This window comes from Bos indicus x Bos taurus, chromosome 3, assembly GCF_003369695.1.
Source record: "Bos indicus x Bos taurus breed Angus x Brahman F1 hybrid chromosome 3, Bos_hybrid_MaternalHap_v2.0, whole genome shotgun sequence".
Lineage (NCBI taxonomy): Eukaryota > Metazoa > Chordata > Mammalia > Artiodactyla > Bovidae > Bos > Bos indicus x Bos taurus.
This window is the reverse complement of record NC_040078.1, coordinates 9,062,433-9,075,698: the sequence shown is the minus strand read 5'-3', so window position 1 is coordinate 9,075,698 and position 13,266 is coordinate 9,062,433. Positions and strand designations below refer to the sequence as shown.

The 13,266-nt window shown below is 37.4% G+C and overlaps 1 pseudogene; it reads left to right on the top strand.

The window, feature by feature from the left end:
* The first annotated feature begins 12,887 nt into the window (after positions 1-12,887).
* On the top strand, positions 12,888-13,066 carry LOC113882657 (annotated as a pseudogene).
* Positions 13,067-13,266: the final 200 nt, after the last annotated feature.

Genomic DNA, 13,266 nt, shown 5'->3' with positions numbered 1-13,266 from the left:
CCACACGAACTACTGCACAAACCTTACCCATGCGGGCAGAAACCAAAAGGAAGAAGGAATTTGACCTCGAAGCCTTGAAAAAAGAAGACCTCAAACACAATAAGTTAAAAAAATTGAAAAGACAGAGAAATATTGTGAAGATGAAGGAACAACCTAGAAACATGTAAGTCCAAATAAACAAAGAGGAAATAGACAACCTAACAGAAAAATAATTCAGGATAATGATAGTAAAAATTATCCAAAACCTTGAAAATAGAATGGAGAAAATGCAAGAATCAATTAACACATTTAACAAAGACTTAGAAGAAATAAAGAATAAACAAATGGTGAAAAAAAGCACAGTTACTGAAATTAAAAATACTTGAGAAGAAATCAATAGCAAAATATCTGAGACAGAAGAACGGATAAGTGATCTGGAAGACTGCTGCTGCTGCTAAGTCGCTTCAGTCGTGTCTGACTCTGTGCTACCCACCAGGCAGAGCCCACCAGACTCTGCTGTCCCTGGGATTCTCCAGGCAAGAACACTGGAGTGGGTTGCCATTTCCATCTCCAATGCATGAAAGTGAAAAGTGAAAGTGAAGTCGCTCAGTCGTGTCAGACCCTCAGCGACCCCATAGACTGCAGCCTTCCAGGCTCCTCCGTCCATGGGATTTTCCAGGCAAGAGTACTGGAGTGGGGTGCCATTGCCTTCTCCGACAGAATGATGGAAATAACTGCTGAAGAGCAATATAAAGGAAAAGGAATGCAAAGAGCTGAGGATAGTCTCAGAGACTTCTTGAACAATATTAAGTGCACCAACATTCTAATTATAGGGGTTCCAGAAGACGAAGAGAAAAACAAAGGGTATGAGAAAATGTTTGAAGAGATTATAGTTGAAAATTTCCCCAACACAGGAAAGGAAATAGTCAATCAAGTCCAAAAAGCTCAGAGAGCCTCATACAAGATAGAACCAAGTAGAAACATGCCAAGGCACATACTAATCAAACTAACAAAGATTAAACACAAAGAAAGAACAAAAAGCAACAAGGAAAAAGCAACAAGTAACATACAAGGGAAACCATATGATTAATGGCTGATCTTTCAGCAGAAACTCTGCAGGCCAGAAGGAAATAGCAGGATATATTTAAAGCACTAAAAGGGAAAAACCTACATCCAAGATTACATTACCTGGCAAGGATCTAATTCAGAATTGATGGAGAAGTCAAAAGCTTTACAACAAGCAAAAGTTAAGAGAATTTAGTACTGCAAAACCAGCTTTACAACAAATGTTAATGGGACTTACATAGACAGGAAACACAAAAGAAGAAAAAGACCTACAAAAACAAACCCCAAACAATTAAGAAAATGGCAATAGGAACATATATATCAATAATTACTTTAAATGTAAATGGATTAAATGCTCCAACCAAAAGACACAGACTGGCTGAATGGAAACAAAAAAAAGACCCGTATATATGCTGTCCACACGACCTATTTCATAACTAGAGACACATACTGACTGAAAGTGAGAGGGTGGAAAAAGATATTCCATGCTAATGGAAATCAAAAGAAAGCTGGAGTAGCAATCCTCATATCAGACAAAATAGACCTTAAAATAAAGATTACAAGAGACAGGAAGGACACTATATAATGATCAAGGGACAAATCCAAGAGGAAGACATACAATTGTAAATAGTTATGCATCCAACATAGGAGCACCTCAATATATAAAGCAAACACTAACAGACATAAAAAGGGGGAAACTGACAGTAACACAATAATAGTAGGGGACTTTAACACCCCACTTACACCAATGGCCAGTTATTTAAAGCAGCAAATTAATAAGGAAACACAAGACATAAATGACATATTAGACCAGATGAATCTCATTTATATCGTCAGGACATTGCATCCAAATGAAGAAGAATGCACTTTTTCTCAACTGCACATGAACATTCTCCAAAATAGACCACATCTTGGGTCACAGATCAAATCTCACTAAATCTACGAAAATCGAAATCATACCAAGCATCTTTTCTGACCACAGCACTATGAGACTAGATATCAGTTACAGGAAAAAACAAAAAAACAAAAAAAACTGTAAAAAAAAAAAACCCACAAGCATATGGAGATTAAATAATACATTTCTAAATAATGAACAGGTTATTGAAAAATCAAAAGGGAAATCAAAAAATTCCTAGAAACAAATGACAATTAAAACATGACAATTCAATACCTAAGGGATGCAGCAAAAGCAGTTCTAAGAGGGAAGTTTATAACAATACAATACTACCTCAAGAAACAAGAAAAACATAGAATAGACAGGATAATTTATACCTAAAACAACTGGAAAAGAAGAAGAACAAAACCTGAAAGTTAGCAGAAGTAAAGGAGTAATTAAGATCAGAGTAGAAATAAATGAAAAGAAATAAGAAATAATCAGTTCAGTACAGTCACTCAGTCATGTCTGACTCTTTGTGACCCCATGGACTGCAGCATGCCAGGCCTCCCTGCATCACCAACTCTTGAAGCTTGCTCAAACTCATGTCTATCGAGCAGGTGATGCCATGCAACTATCTCATCCTCTGGTGTCCCCTTCTCCTCCCACCTTCAATCTTTCCCAGCATCAGGGTCTTCAAATGAGTCAGCTCTTTGCATCAGGTGGCCAAAATTTTGGAGTTTCAGCTTCAGCATCAGTCTTTCCAATGAATATTCAGGACTGATTTTCTTTAGGAAATCCTTGCAGTCCAAGGGGCTCTCAAGAGTCTTCTCCAGCACCACAGTTCAAAAGCATCAATTCTTTGGCACTCAGCTTTCTTTATAGTCCAACCCTTACACCATACATGACTACTGGAAAAACCATAGCTTTGACTAGATGGACCTTAGTTGGCAAAGTAATGTCTCTGCTTTTCAATATGCTATCTAGGTTGGTCAAAGCTTTTCTTCCAAAAAGAAAGGGTCTTTTAATTTCAAGGCTGCAGTCACTTCTGCAGTGATTTTGGAGCCAAAAAAAAAAAAAAAAAAAAAAACGTCTGTCACTGTTTCCATTGTTTCCCCATCTATTTACCAAGAAATGATGGGACAGGATGCCATGATCTTGGTTTTCTGAATGTTGAGTTTTAACCCAGCTTTCTCACTCTCCTCTTTCACTTTCATCAAGAGACTCTTTAGTTCCTACTCTGTTTCTGCCATAAGGGTGGTGACATTTGCGTGTCTGAGGTTATTGATATTTCTCCCGGCAATCTTGATTGCAGCTTGTGCTTCATTCATCCCGGCATTTGGCATGATGTACTCTGCATATAAGTTAAATAAGCAGGGTGACAATATCCAGCCTTGACGTACTCCTTTTCCTATTTGGAACCAGTCTGTTGTTCCATGTCCAGGTCTAACTGTTGCTTCCTGACCTGCACACAGATTTCTCAGAAGGCAGGTCAGGTGGTCTGGTATTCCCATGTCTTGAAGGACTTTCCACAGTTTGTTGTAATCCAGACTGTCAAAGGCTTTGGCATAGTCAATAAAGAAGTAGATGTTTTTCTGGAACTCTCTTTCTTTTTCTATGATCCAACGGATGTTGGCAATTTGATCTCTGGTTCCTCTGCCTTTTCTAAATCCAGCTTGAACATCTGGAAGCTCATGGTTCACGGACTGTTGAAACCTGGCTTGGAGACTTTTGAGCATTATATTGCTAGCATGTGAGATGAGTGTAATTGTGCGGTAGTTTGAATATTGTTTGGCATTGCCTTTCTTTGGGATTGAAAGAAATAATAATACAGACTAATAAAACTAAAAACTGGTTCTTTAAGAAGATAAAATTGACAAGCATTTATCCAGATTCGTCAAGAAAAAAAGAGAGAAGAATCAAATCAACAAAATTAGAAATGAAAAAGGAGAGGTTACAACAGACAATTCAGAAATACAAAGGATCATAAGAAACTATTATCAGCAACTATATGCTAATAAAATGGACAACCTATAAGAAATGGACAGATTCTTAGAAAAGCTCAATTTTCTAAGACTGAACCAAGAAGAAATAGAAACTATAAACAAGTCAATTGCTGCTGCTGCTGCTGCTAAGTCACTTCAGTTGTGTCCGACTCTGTGTGATCCCATAAATAGCAGCCCACCAGGATCCCCTGTCCCTGGGATTCTCCAGGCAAGAACACTGGAGTGGGTTGCCATTTCCTTCTCCAATGCATGAAAGTGAAAAGTGAAAAGTGAAAGTGAAGTCGCTCAGTCGTGCCCGACTCTTAGCGACCCCATGGACTGCAGCCTACCAGGCTCCTCCTTCCATGCGATTTTCCAGGCAAGTGTACTGGAGTGGGGTGCCATTGCCTTCTCCGAAACAAGTCAATTACAAGCACTTAAATTGAAACGTTGATTAAAAATCTCCCTTAAAACAAAACCCAAGGCCGGCTGGCTTCACAGATGAATTCTATCAAACATTTAGAGAAGAGATAATGCCTATCCTTTTAAAGTGTTTTCCTAAAATTGCAGAGGAAGGAACACTTCCAAACTCTTTCTATGAGGCCATCATCACCCTGATACCAAAACTGGGCAAAGACAACACAAAAAAGGTAAATTACAGGCCAATATCACTGATTAAAATAGATGCAAAAATCCTCAACAAAATTCTAGCAAACAGAATTCAAAAACATATTAAAAGGATCATACACCATGACCAACCCAGGATTATCCCAGGGATGGAAAGATTTTTCAATATATGCAAATCAATCAATGTGATACAGTTTATTAACAAATTGAAAGATAAAAACATATGGTAATCTCAATAGATGCAGAAAAAGACTTTTGACAAAATTCAGCAACCATTTATGATAAAAAACTCTTCAAAAACCTGCATAGAAGGGACCTATCTCAACATAGTAAAGGCTGTATATAATAAACCCACAGCAAGCATTATTCTCAGTGTTGAAAAATTGAAAGCATTCCCTCTAAAAACAGGAACAAGACAAGGAAGCCCACTCTCATCACTATAATTCAACATAGTTTTTGAAGTCCTAGCTATGGCAATCAAAAAAGAAAAAGAAATAAAAGGAATCCAGACTGGAAAAGAAGAAGCAAAACACTCACTGTTTGCAGCTGACATGATACTATATATAGAAAACCCTAAAGATACTAGGGTATCTTTACAAAATCAATACACAGAAATACTTCCATTCCTATATACTAACAATTAAAAATCATAAAGAGAAACTAAGGAGTCAATCCCATTTACCATGGCAGCAAAAAGAATAAAATATTGAGGAATAAACCTACCTAAGGAGAAAAAGTGTATATACAGAAAACTAAAAGACCCTGATGAAAGGAATTGAAGACAACACAAACAGATGGAGAGATATTCCATGTTCCTGAGTTGAAAGAATCAATATTGTGAAAATGACTATACCATCAAATGCAACCTACAGGTTCAATAAAATCCTTATCAAAGTACCAGTGACATTTTTCACAGAACTGAATAAAAAACCTCACAATTCATATGGAAACACAAAAGACCCCAAAGAGCCAAAACAATCTTGAGAAAGAAGAATGGAACTGGAGAAATCAACCTTCCTGACTTCAGACTATACTACAAAGCTACAGTCATCAAGAAAGTATGGTACTGGCACAAAAACAGAAATATAGGCCAATGGAACAAGATAGAAAGTCCAGAGATAAACCCACACACCTCTGGGTGCCTTATTTTTGACAAAGGTGGGAGGAATACACAATGGGGCAAAGAAAGCCTCTTCAATAAGTGGTGCTGGGAAAACTGGAAAGTTACATGTAAAAGAATAAAACTAGAACACTTCCTAACAGCATACAAAGATAAACTCCAAATGGATTAAAGACCTAAATATAAGGCCAGAATCTATGAAACTCTTAGAGGAAAACCTAGGGAGAACACTCCATGACATAAATCACAGCAAGATCCTCTATGACCCACTTCCTAGAGTGATGGAAATAAAAACAAAAATAAACAGGTGGGACCTAATTAAACTTAAAAGCTTTTGCACAGCAAAGGAAAATACAAACAAGGTGAAAAGATAGCTCTCAGAATGGGAGAAAATAATAACAAATGAAACAACTGACAAAGGATTGATTTCCAAAATATACAAGCAGCTCATGTAACTCAAATATCAGAAAAACAAACAACCCAATAAAAAAGTGAGAAAAAGACCTAGACAGATATTTATCCAAAGAAGACATACAGATGACTAATAAACACATGAAAAGATGCTTGACATCACTCATTGGGGGAACAGGATGGCAGAGGAGTAGGTGGACGTGGAATACATCTCTCTCTACGGATACATCAGGAACACACCTTCAGACACAGAAGTGCATGCAGAACACCAGCTGAGAGCAGACAGGAGAACCTGACCAGTGGAAAAGAATTATAGACCCATGGAAAACTCGGGAGGATGAAGGAACAAGGGGGAAAGATGGGAGTGTTAGTAGGACTGGACCTGTTAGTAGGACATAACAATTGTAAATATCCATGCACCCAACATAGGGGCACCTCAATACATAAGACAAACACTAACAGACATAAAAGAAGAAATTGACAGTTACACAATAACAGTAGAAGGCTTTAATACTCCACTCACACCAATGGACAGATCATCAAAACAGAAAATTAATAAGGAAACACAAGTTTTAAATGATACATTAGATGAGATGGATCTCATTGATATCTTCAGGACATTCCATCCAAATGCAGAAGAATACACCTTCTCAAATGCACATGGAACATTCTCCAGGATAGACCACATCTTGGGTCACAAATCAAACCTCAGTGAATTTAAGAAAATTGAAATCATATCAAGCATCTTCTCCAACCACAATGCTATGAGAATAGATATTAATTACAAGAAAAAAAAAACTATAAGAAACACAAACACATGGAGATTAAACAATATATTTCAAAATAACCAACAGGTTACTGAAGAAATCAAAAGGGAAATCAAAAAATTTCTAGAAACAAGTGACAATGAAAACTCAAAACCTATGGGATGCAGCAAAAGCAGTTCTGAGAGGGAAGTTTATAGCAATACAAGCCTACCTCAATGAACAAGAAAAACATGCAATAGACAGCCTAACTTTATACCTTAAACAACTGGAAAAAGAACAAAAAATTAGGAGAAGGAAAGAAATCATAAAGATCTGAACAAAAATAAATGAAAAAGAAATGAAAGACACAATAGTAAAGATTAACAAAACTAAAAGCTGGTTCTTTGAGAAGATAAAATTGACAAACCTTTATCCAGACCCATTAAGAAAAAAAGACAGAAGAATCAAATCAACGAAATTACAAATGAAAAAGGAGAGGTTACAACAGACAAAGCAGAAATACAAATGATTGTAAGAGACTATTATGAACAACTATATGGCAATAAAATGGATAACCTAGAAGAAATGGACAGATTCTTAGAAAAGTTCAATCTTCTAAGACTGAACCAGGAAGAAATAGAAATTATTAACAACCCAATTACAAGCACTGAAATTGAAGCTGTGATCAAAAGTCTCCCCCAAAAAACAAAAGCCCAGGGCCAGATGGCTTCACAGGATAATTCTATTAAACATTTAGAGAAGAGCTAATGCTTATCCTTCTAAAATTCTTTTAAAAAATTGCAGAGGAAGGAAACCTTCCAAACTCATTCTATGAGGCCACCATCACCCTGATACCAAAATGAGACAAAGACAACACACAAAAAAGAAAACTACAGGCTAATATTACTGATGAACATAGATGCAAAAACCCTCAACAAAATTTTAGCAAACAGAATTCAGCAACACATCAAAAAGCTCATACACTATGATTAAGTTGGGTTTATTCCAGGAATGCAAGGATTCTTCAACATATATGAATCAATCAATGTGATATACCATATTAACAAATTGAAAGATAAAACCATATGATCATCTCAATAGATGCAGAAAAAACCTTTGACAAAATTCAGCACCCATTTATGATTAAAACTCTTCAAAAAATAGGCATAGAAGGAACCTACCTCAACATAGTAAAGGCCATATATGATAAACCTGCAAAAAACGTTATTCTCAATGATAAGAAACTGAAGCATTCCCCCTAAGATCAGGAACAAGACAAGTGTGTCCACTTTCACCACTATTATTCAACATAGTTCTGGAAGTCCTAGCTACAGCAATCAGAGAATAAAAAGGAATCAAGATCAGAAAAGAAGTAAAGCTCTCACTGTTTGCAGATGACATGATATTGTACATAAAAACCCTAAAGATAGTATCAGAAAAGTACTAGAGCTAATCAGTGAATTCAGCAAAGTTCATGATACAAAATCAAGACACAAAAATCACTTGCATTTCTATACACTAACAATGAAAAATCAGAAAGATAAATTAAGGAATCAATCCCATTCACCATTGCAACAACAAAAAAACTAAATATCTAGGAATAAACTTACCTACAGAGACCAAAGAACTGTACACAGAAAATTATAAGACACTGATGAAAGAAATCAAAGATGACATAAACAGATGGAGAGGTATTCCATGTTCCTGGGCAGGAAGAATCAATATTGTGAAAATGCCTTTGAACTGTGGTGTTGGAGAAGACTCTTGAGAGTCCCTTGGACAGCAAGGAGATTCAACTAGTCCATCCTAAAGGAAATAAGTCCTGAATATTCATTGGAAGGACTGATGTTGAAGCTGAAACTCCAATACTTGGCCACCTGATGTGAAGAGCTGACTCATTTGAAAAGACCCTGATGCTGGGAAAGACTGAAGGCAGCAGCAGAAGGGAACAACAGAGGATGAGATAGTTGGACAGTATCACTGACTCAATGGGCATGAGTTTGAGTAAACTCTGGGAGTTGGTAAAGGACAGGGAGGCCTGGCGTGCTGCAGTTCATGGTGTTGCAAAGAGTCGGACATGACTGAGTGACTGAACTGAACTGAACTGAACCAAACACAATCTACCAATTCAATGTGATCGCTATCAAATTACCAGTGGCATTTTTCTACAGAACTAGAACAAAAAATTTCACAATTCATATGGAAACACAAAAGACCCTGAACATCCAAAGCAGTCTTGAGAAAGGAGGATGGAGCTGAAGGAATCAACCTTCCTGACTTCAGATTATACTACAAAGCTCCAGTCATCAAGACAGTATGGTACTGGCACAAAAACAGAAATATAGGCCAATGAAACAAGACAGAAAGCCCAGAAATAAACCCATACACCTATGGGTACCTTATTTTTGACAAAGAAGGCAAGAATATACAATGAGACAAAGACAGAAGCTTCAATAAATGGTGCTGGGAAAACTGGACAGCTACATGTAAAAGAATGAAATGAGAACACTTCTAACACCATACACAGAGATAAACTCGAAATGGATTAAAGACCTAAATATAAGACCAGAAACTATAAAACTCTTAGAGGAAAACTGGCAGAACACTTGATGACAAGACCCACCTCTTAGACTAATGGAAATAAAAACAAAAGTAAACAAGCAGGACCTGATTAAACTTAAAAGCTTTTGCACAGCAAAGCAAACTATAAGCAAGGTGAAAAGACAACCCTTGGAATGGGAGAAAGCAATAGCAAATGAAAAAACTGACAAAGGATTAATTTCCAAAATATACAAGCATCTCATACAACTCAATACCACGAAAACAAATAATCCAGTCAAAAAGTGGGGAAAAGACCTAAACAGACATTTCTCTAAAGAAAACATGCAGATGGCTAAAAAACAGATGAAAAGATGCTCACCATCATTCATTATTAGAGAAATGCAAATCAAAACCCCAATGAGATATCACCTCACACCTGTCAGAATGACCATCACCAAAAAGTCTACAAACAATAAATGCTGGAGAGGGTGTGGAGAAAAGGGAAAGCTCTTGCACTATTGGTGGGAATGTAAATTGATCCAGCCACTATGGGAGACAGTATGGAGATTACTTAAAAAACTAGGAATAAAACCACCACATGACCAAGCAATCCCACTCCTAGGCATATGCCCTGAGGAATCCAGGGTTGAAAGACACACGTGTCCCATCTTTCACTGCAGCACTATTTACAATAGCTAGAATATGGAAGCAACTAGATGCCCATCAACAGATGAAAGGATAAAGAAGTTTGGTATATATACACAATGAAATATTACTCAGCCATAAAAAAGAACACATTTGAGTCAGTTATGAGGTGGATGAACCTCGAATCTATTATACAGAGTGAAGTGAGTCAGAAAGAGAAAGATAAATATGGTATTCTAATGAACATATACAGAATCTAGAAAGATGGTTCTGAAAAATTTATTTACAGGGCAGCAATGGAGAAATAGACATAGAGAATAGACTTACGGACATGGGGAGAGGGGAGGAGAGGGTTTGATGCATGGAAAGAGTAACATGGAAACTTACATTACCATATGTAAAATAGATAGCCAATGGGAATTTGCTGTATGACTCATGAAACTCAAACAGAGCTCTGTATAAACCTAGAGGAGTGTGATGGGGCAGGAGATGGGAGAAAGGTTCAAAAGGGAGGGGATATATGTATACGTATGGCTGATTCCAGTGGTCATGTATGGACGTGAGAGTTGGACTATAAAGAGAACTGAGAGCCGAAGAATTGATGCTTTTGAATTGTAGTGTTAGAGAAGACTCTTGAGAGTCCCTTGGACTGCAAGGAGATCCAATCTGTCCATCCTAAAGGAGATCAGTCCTGGGTGTTCATTGGTGGGACTGATGTTGAAGCTGGAACTCCAATACTTTGGCCACTTGATGTGAAGAGCTAGCTCATTTGAAAATACCCTGACGCTGGGAAAGATTGAGGGCAGGAGGAGAAGGGGACGACAGAGGATGAGATGGTTGGATGGCATCACCAACTCAATGGACATAGGTTTGGGTGAACTCTAGGAAGTGGTGATAGACAGGGAGGCCTGGCATGCTGTGGTTCATGAGGTTGCAAACAGTCAGACAGGACTGAGTGACTGAACTGAACTGATGGCTGATCCATGTTGAGGTTTTACAGAAAACAATGAAGTTCTGTAAAGCAATTATGCTTCAATAAAAAAATAAATAAGAAAAAGCTACAGTGAGATACCACCTCATACCAGTCAGAATGACCATCATCAAAAAATCTACAAACAATTACTTTTGGAGAAGGTGTGGAAAAAAGGAAACCATCTTTCGCTGTTGGTGGGAATGTAAATTGATACAGCCACTATGGAAGACAGTATGGAGATTCCTTTAAAAACTAGGAATAAAACCACTATATGACCCAGCAATCCCACTATTAGGCATATACCCTTAGGAAACCAAAATTGAAAAAGACACATGTACCCCAATATTCATTCTGGCATTTTAAAATAGTTAGAATATGGAAGCAACCTAGATGTCCATTGACAGATGAATGGATAAAGAAGCTGTGGTACAGATACACAAACAGAATAATACTCAGCCATAAAAAGGAACATATTTCAGTTAGTTCTAATGAGGTGGATGAACCTGGAGCCTATTTTACAGAGTGAAGTAAGTCAGAAAGAGAAAAACAGATATTGTATATTAACGCATACACCATGGCTTCCCTGGTGGCTCAGAGGTTAAAGCGTCTGCCTGTAATGCAGAAGACATGGGTTCGATCCCTGGGTCAGGAAGATCCCATGGAGAAGGAAGTGGCAACTCACTCCAGTATTCTTGAGAATCCCATGGAGAATCCCATGGATGGAGGAGCCTGGTGGGCTACAGTCCATGGTGTCGCAAAGAGTTGGACACGACTAAGCGACTTCACTTCCACTTCCAACGCATACATATGGAATCTAGAAAGACAGTACTAAAGGAAATTATTTTCACAGTAGCAATGGACACACAGATATAGAGGACAGACTTGTGGACACAGTGATGGGAGGAGGGGGGAGAGCAAGGATAGCGTGGGATGTATGAAAAGAGTAACATGGAAACAGTATCACCATATGTAAAATAGATAGCTCACTGAAATCTGCTGTATGACTCCAGGAACTCAAACCAGTGCTCTGTAACAACCTAGAGGAGTGGGATGAGGAGGGAGGTGGGATGTAGGTTCAAGAGGGAGGGGACATATGATTCATGATTATGTTTGGCAGAAGCCAATATAACACTGTAAAGCAATTTGGTTTAATTAAAAATAAATACATTTTTAAAAAGTGCTACTTCTCCCCAGATTGATCTATAGATTCAACATAATCCCACTCAAAAGCCCAGTAGGGTTTTTTTTTTCTTTTTCTTTTTGAACATTGTATCATATTTTAAAATTAATATATACGTTTCTCTGAATACATATGATAAAATACTCTGATTATATCAAACAAGTAAAAATTACAAACACATAGATCCTACCATAGTCTAGTTCTTCATAATCAATGTGATGGTTACGATACAGTCCTGAGAAAAGCTGTGTCAAAAACTAAAATTGAAAAATCCTTCCATGAGCTCAGTCATCCCCAATCCCCCTTAAAACTAAAAGTTTATCAAGTTATAGCAAATATAAAAGAGGTGTTTAGTAATTTACAACACTCTTTGAGAGAATTATTTCTCAATTGTTTAGCTACTTTAGGCACAACTGCTTGTTCTCTAATGCCATCTTTATCAAATGTATCATGCAATATTAGAAGTTGGAGACAAAAGAAAAATGAAGCTTTCCTTAGCTCTGTCAAATCACGATTCCTGACGAGTATGTTCTTGAAAATGGTGGAAAGTTTTTCTATTTGATAGTGGAGAACATGATGTAGAATATCGGTATTTGGCACAGAATCTGGCTTGGATGATTTGGTTAGATATGAGTACCGGACATGTGATGGAACATTTAAATTTAGTTCAGATGTGTCCTACCAGTTGTATAGGTTGTATGCATTGATAAGAAATAACACCTTTTATCTCGTTGCAGCCGAGAAAGCCACATGGGTCACCAACAGCTGTACAGGAGCCACCTGAGAAAATTTGGCCAGAGTTCTCACTCTTGCTGGGTCTGCTCGAACCAGCATGGTCTGATTCGGAAATACGCCACAATACGTGCGGCCAGTGTTTCCAGCCGCATGCTAAGAACATCGGCTTCATTAAGTTGTACTAACCGAACTTCCTTAAATGGAAGGAACACATCAACATTATGCAGCACATTAGCCTTATGCAGAAACAGTACTAGCTCTTTGTATATAAAAGAAAAGCTTTAAAAACTTCAAAAAAAAAAAAAAAGAAATAGCAGCATTCCTGATCTGTTCGTTTTACTTCCAGGAAATTTGAAGACATTTACAGCATACTTTTTGATGTTAA